Source organism: Cryptomeria japonica, chromosome 1 (genome assembly GCF_030272615.1).
Source record: "Cryptomeria japonica chromosome 1, Sugi_1.0, whole genome shotgun sequence".
Lineage (NCBI taxonomy): Eukaryota > Viridiplantae > Streptophyta > Pinopsida > Cupressales > Cupressaceae > Cryptomeria > Cryptomeria japonica.
This window is the reverse complement of record NC_081405.1, coordinates 398,774,815-398,782,459: the sequence shown is the minus strand read 5'-3', so window position 1 is coordinate 398,782,459 and position 7,645 is coordinate 398,774,815.

Genomic DNA, 7,645 nt, shown 5'->3' with positions numbered 1-7,645 from the left:
CAAATGTAAATCAAAATCCCCAAGTTACATGACTAAACTCATAGCATCATTAGGTCATACATGCTTAAGAATGTCCCTTGGAAATTTGCAAGTAGTCATGAAAATGACAAAAGAAGTATCCTTCATCGCATGGAATTGCAAATTTCTAAATTAAAAAGTCTGTACGAGCAAACAATAGGCTAATCAGCCCTAATTCACGGCGGGACATTCATTGTCTTTGACAATCGAAACAGTCTGAGTGCTTTCATTTTGCGTGTGTTTTGGGTTTTCCTATCACCAAACAATTCAAAGATGTCTCAATCCAACGGTGGAATACCAAAAGTCTATTCCAGTAAGGAAAATACCTTCATTTTGCGTGTGTTTCAGGTTTTGGCTTTACTCCATTCCTACACCTCCATCATCATCTTTGCTGTACAAATAATTTAGTGTTCTCATATCATGCCATTTTGCACTCAATCAAAACTAATCACCGACTATATTTTATTTTATTATATTAGCTTTCAATTATTTCATTATTTCATTATTTCATTATTTCATTATTTCATTATTTCATTATTTCAAGATTTTCAATTTTGGAGTTAAAAAGAGGGCATTCAAATTAAAGAAATTAACATAAACGAAATTGGAGAAGTTAATATTTTGTAATAAAAAAATTAGAATTGGATTTTAGATTTGAGAGTTATGACATTTGAAAGTGGAGAAAAAAGGGCATAGGATGTAGAAGTTGATGATCAACCATAAGAACCAAGAATCATCTACAAGAAAAATAGCTATCACACAAAAGAAATCAAACATAAATTGTATGCTCTATAACAACTAGAGAATTCTGTATTAATGCACAAAAAAATAATAGATTCAAGAGATGTCATAATCCTAAAATTAGAATAACTAAAGCAATGCAAAGTAGGAGCTGAATTAAGCTCAAATACAAGCTTAAAAAACTAACTAGAAGTGCCTCTAGGTGAACTCGGACTAAAAAAGAAAAACACCTAGATAAAATAAAGCACCTAAGTTTAGCTTAAGTGAAAAAGCAATTAAAGGACCTAATTAATAAATAGTTAGATAATTGTCATAAAATTACTCCAACACCCCCCTTTAAGATTAACTTAGGGATAAGCTACAGAGCTAGTGATGAATGTAAAATGCATGCATGGATGAGTCTCAACAACAAAGGCCTAATTAGGTACACATGTACAAACCAATGCAAAGAAATGCAACTCACAATAATGAGGTCTCTCTAAATTGAGAAAAGGAGAAAAACCACATAAGAAAAAACCCCTCTCCAAAATTGAGAGATGCAATGAAAAGAAAAGGGTACTGCATGTAACTAAGATGGACTCCAAGTGACCCCCAAAGTACAGAATCAGTCATAGAAGTACAATAAATATCCCCCCATGAGAGAGAGAACAAGAGATGATGTATACCCCTTAATGAAGAAGCTCCAATGTTGAAAATAAAAGCTCAAGGATGTATGTTGATGGAGATCCAGGACTGACAAACCAGGTTCCTCCCCTTAGGAAGAAACAAATCAAATGGCCAAGGCTGAATAAGCTCCATGAAAGGAGATGGAAGGAATAGTCTTTGGATGTGTGCCATGGAAGACTACTCAACTATCCACATGTTTAAATTATGATGGGCCATATCAACTACAACAAATCCAAACTATTCCAAAGATACCTAAGGAACAATCTCTAAAGGCATTGAAGATGGGATGACATGAATGCTCAAACTTCCATCAAAGAGGAATGAAATATCCTCAATCATATCCCCAATTTGTAGAGTGTGTGATGTATAAAATAATGCTGCAATATCAAGCAAGTACTCATCCAAGTACTCATCCCACTCTGCTAAAAATGGAAGGGAACAATCAATCTGCTGAACTAAGCTTATTTCTAAAGAATTAGGAGGTGGCAAAGGATCAAAACAAGTCTCAAGAACCACTGCAGATGACGAAAGCACATATAGGTTCAAATGACCAAATCTCTCCTCAAAATTCTAATCTACTCTTGATGGGTGAGAGATAGGATCATATGCATGCTCAATGGGAGCAAAATGAGAGAACTCATACAATTGTGATGCATGATCAACACTGCCAACTACAACAAGCTCTCTACTATAAAGATCTCTAATGAGCACTGAATCGGGGGTGAACTCAACTGTCTTGTCTGTCCCACTATGAGTAATCTCATAGATGGAAAGGAGGTTGGAAGATAATGTAGGGACACAAAGAACATTATTGAATGTGCACCCATCAACCTCAATAGAACCACTCCCATTAATTCATGTTGGTGTAATTACCCATCAAAATGTGTGGAAAATGATGATACTCAAGAGAAGAGAACATGCCCTTTGATGATGCTATATGATGTGAAGCTCCTGTATCAAGAAGCCACTTGGAAGAATGAGAATGTGTCAATACAAATAGAGCATGGCCCTTCATCTTGTCTTTGCCACATGCTGATGAAGAAGACATAGAATGTCCAAATCTTGAAGTGGTAGAAGATGTACTAGATGAAGGTGGTTGAATAGTGTGCTTCTGTAGAAGATGTGTCAGCTCATCAATCTTCTTTACATAACATCGATGCTCATCATGTCCTTTCTTAGTGTAATATGCACACTTCGAAGTATCCTTCTTTGATGATGACCTCTTGGAAGAGGAAGAAGAATCCAAAGAATCATGTGATTGTGTGACTTTAGGTTGCTCATGTGACTTGGAATCAGGTTGTGTTTCTGTTTTTAACCTTTGCCCTGCAAAGCCTTTTGATCTATGGAACTTTGGGAAGCAACAAGACATATGATGAGACCTATAGCTTATCCTTGTTTGAACTTTAAAAAAGAATAGAATATGTAGTGTCCCTCCCTGATTCATTCTTTATGATAGGATACATGATAGATACTTATGGATTTGTTCATGTTCTTGATACCTCTTGATTCATTATTTATATTGATATTCTCTTAGACATTAGTGGATTCATTATGATGTTGACTCTATGTTTTGGTTTAATTATTGAAGTTAGGTTTGTGATTATTTTGTTATTTACGACATGTGGTTCATGTTTATTTCTTATAATGATTTATCTTGTGCTAGACATTTTATATTGATAGTTGATACATTATGGTTTTATGTGGATGATGATATCATGTTATGTGCTAACCCTACTTCATGCTCATATTTGATATGTTGAGGTTATTGATGATGTTGTGGTTGCCATGACTATAGTACTATTGCAAACATCAAAGGGACGATGTTATACCACTCATTTATGAGCAAGGTGTGATGTCACAACTCTCTTTCACTTGTTTGATTATTTACAATATAAGCAAATGTGTATGTTGTTATATAGACTTTAGTGTTGTGCAGGAATGCAGGTACTAGACATCGACTCCACCTGGCTTCACAGGTCTAAGCGTGTCTCTTATCACAATAGCAAGTTGATCGAAGGTGGCACAAGGTCTTATCACACTCTAGGCTTAGTTGGTGTCTTGTCACTTTTAGTGTTTAAGTCTTAGTTGTCTTGTAGGGTTCTTTTGTGGTCCTAGTTGGATTGTTGATTTATGAATGAGTTAATGGTATATAATGTTATGCATAGCCTTGTGTGTGAGTAATTAGTAATTCATGTGGGAATATTGCAAGTTCTATATTATTAAAGTAATAGTATTATTTTGTGGATTATTATATTGCGAATTTTTAATGCATGGAAGATTATTTATTTATTATATTTTATGTGTATGTGGGAGATATTAATAATATTAAGTTTAAGTTATATTTGGAGTTGTGTAAATTAATTAATTAATTGTTATATATAGCTTATTTTGGGAGCTTGAAATTTTTTTAATTTTTTTTAGACTGCGGGAATCGGGTATAGAACCCGCTTATAAATAACAGTGCATCAGGTAAACTTTTTAACTTGACTGGTGACACTGGTGTGACATATCCTCCGATACCACGTGGGTTGGGGGAGACTAGACCTCATGACCTCGTGCTCCACTGCTGGAAGCTCTCGCCCATCGAGTTAGGCCCCCAACACAAAATTGAATTTACAACATGTGTAAGTTGGGAGCTTGGAATTAATTGATGATTATTTTGTGGAATTATATTTGTTAAGTATTTATGATTATTTGTGCATTTATTTATTCATGGTTTTATTTATTTATTCTCTACTTATTGTTGGTTTATTTAATATTATTTATTTATTGTTTATTTAATTGTTAATTGTTTTGATTATTTAATTATTTGCTTTATTGTTTATCTATTTATTTGGTTATTAATTATTTATTTACTTACCCCTTGCTATGATTGGTCTTTTGGGAGTTTTGTTTGTAAGATAATATTTTTTAATTGTTTATTTATTTTACTTACTCCATTTTATTATTGCCTTTGGAAGTTGTAATTTGGAGATTAATACTATTTTATAATGTTTTGCCTCAATTTTTGAGATGGTTGGTCAATTTTATTATAGTTTTCATTTTTTTGAATTAACCACCCTAGAATTAACTATAATAGAAGACAAGTAAACACAATAAAACAACTATAGCCAGCCTCCAATTATAATAGATTAACTAATATTCATATCTCTGACTCGCTCTTCCCAAATTCACAAATCCAAATGATACAAGTACTATCTCTTGGGCTCAAACATCAAGCATTATACAAATGCAATCTCATAGCAATCCATTTAAACAATAATTATAAAATTATCTTGAATTATTTTTGTTAAGACACAAATAGAGCACATAACCATATATTCCTATAACCTTTTATGGATATACTTAAACTACCTTATGAAATTCTCATATGTGCTTATGGTTAGAAGCTATGGGCCTATAATTTTCAACTAGATGTCATCTCTACACAATCTTTACATAGTTCCAACTCACAATTGTGGATCCACCAACCACTAACACACATCTTAACCAATCAAACCTTGGCACCTCAATTTAAGACTACCAACCAATAACACACCTTAATTAATCAAACTTTAACACCTCAATTTAAGACTAGCAACAAAGTACCCACAAATTTGAGACATTGTATATTATCAATGTGAAGTGAGCAGTAAAAGGAAAAATGTAGAGTAAGAAACAACCATATTAATCATGAAGAGAACTTTCCATGACATCAATTGCTACCTAGTGATCTTTTAGTTTGAAGCTCATCTCTTAAGTCACATACCAATAGCCAAATAAATTATTAGATGAATAGAATTGTAAATTGTTGAGAATAACATAGGACAAAAGGATATCGTGAAAACTTGTAGGGATTGAATAAGAAATGATTTTTAGAATAAATTGTGTACTAAGTGAGTTCAACTATTTAAGTATGCTTGAGTTCAATTATGTTTTGGATTTGCCTCTAGGGGAACTTCACGCTTCTCAAAATCCTACATGGAAATTTCAAATCACTTTTTATAGAAGCTTAATTGGCAAGTCCCCTGCTACTAAGGTTTCAGGCCACATCATCAAATATGATGCCACATCAACATTCTTTTTGTCAAGGTGTGCAAACACAACCCCCAAAAAAGATGAGACCAATAGTTGTGCATAAGGCCCCCCATACATGCGCAGCTAATGTGGCATTACATGATTGATTGCTTTTTACAACTAAGGGTACATTTCATTCAATTATGGGTATTAAAGTCACAACGATTGGTGCAATGTTATAAAAAGAATTGGACATTAAATCAACAAATATGGATATTAAATCAACTACTACTATCACAACAATTGAAATGTGCTCAACTACTAAATCCTCTCCCCTACTCTGTTCCTACACCTCGAAGCCATAAATTGTTGATCACTTTCCAGCTCATTGTCCTTAAAGCAGCACTCAATTTTCTCTACTAAAATCAAACAAGTTTGTTTCATTTTGACTGGTTGTTGCGTACATGCTGATCAGACTTGACTTGGCTTACATACCTGCAGATCAGACTAGACTTTTCTTGCTTACATGCAGATCAGACTAGACTTGGCTTGTGTACCTGCAGAAAAGTCTCCCCATGCAAGAATGGAGTTAGGGCCAATCCGAAACACACGGTTTGAACTCAACCATTAAGTGCGCTTGAGTTAAAACCATTTCATTTTGACTTGTTGTGTACACTTAAATCATTAAGTACTATAGTCACAATGGTGCTTGTTAGTGTAATTATGCACAAAGGCATTGATACAAAGTACACTAACACCTGATTTCGCAAGTTACATACTTACACCTGATCTTGCCACTAGGGGAAGAGTACCAATAGCTGAAATAGTTCTAATAACCATCACCTTAATACCATGTTGACCCCCCAAAACATAAAAAAAAATTTGTTAGTACATAAATAAAAAAATACCAGTAAATATTTATTTTAATACCAATACATGTTCACAAATGAATTAGTAGTTGAAAACCAAAAAGTAAAAAAAATAAACAACTACTGGTACATTTCCTATTTTAATACAAAACATCTTGCACAAATAATAAACATTTTTATTTTTTTTAAACTTAATGTTTACATTTGCCACTTTATGCAAGTGGCTTAAGAGTACAAATATACTCCAATTACAATTACATATGCACATCTATTGGTGCTTTACATGACATAAAAACAATCAATTGTAAACTTCTTAGACACTCAAGTGTACATTCTTCCAAATATCACTTCACAGTTTCATGCATTAAATGGATCTGCATTTGCAACAATTAGTGTAAGGCTCCCCAATATCCAAGAATTTGCATAAAATCCAATTTAAAAAACCAAGTTTCATTCAAAGAAGGGAAGAAAATTGAACAATTTGAAGCAATGGAGAACTACATATTTAATATGACATGACCGACTGTTTCCCACAAAAATTCAAATTTGAAAATAGCTAGCTACCACAATCAAATGCATTGCACATTCGAATTATATTATAAGACATAATTTTCCATGTCACTTTCACTACAATCCAATTCATTGCATATTCCTGAGCTCTACAAATACCCTCTGCACATTCCTTACTCGAGGGTGCACATTCAGGTTGGTACACACAAAATAACTAAATTCCCTTTGTTCAATGAATACTGTTAACTAAATGCTATAAATCTTTCAATTCAAATTATACTGTTTTCAATAAACCAACATTTCTTTCAATATAGTCACTGTAAATAATATAAACTAGCATTTCTTTCAATATAGTCACTGTAAATAATATTAACAACCATATTGGATGTCCAATGATGGTTTACCTCCTTCCAAGCTGCATTATGCTTTGTTTATTGATGATTTCTTTGTATGTGGTTTACAATTTCATTTCAATGCTCTCTTACAGTTTAATAATGCCAAAATCCTCACAAAGAATGTTTAATAATGCCAAATCATCATAGAGAATGGCAAAACAACTGAATATCTTTTCGTTTTCTTCGAAACCCCTTCATTATTTATCATTTCATTTTATGGTTGTGTTGTTAAATGGCGTCTCTCTATTTATAATGCCAAAAACATTACAGTGAATGCGAAAAAAATTGATTATTGTTCATAATTGTTCGAAACCCCTTCATTATTTATCATTACAATAATGTGTATGTCTGATACTATTACTTACAGTGACTATATACTGGCTACACACACACACACACACACACACACACACACACACACACACACACACACACACACACACACACACA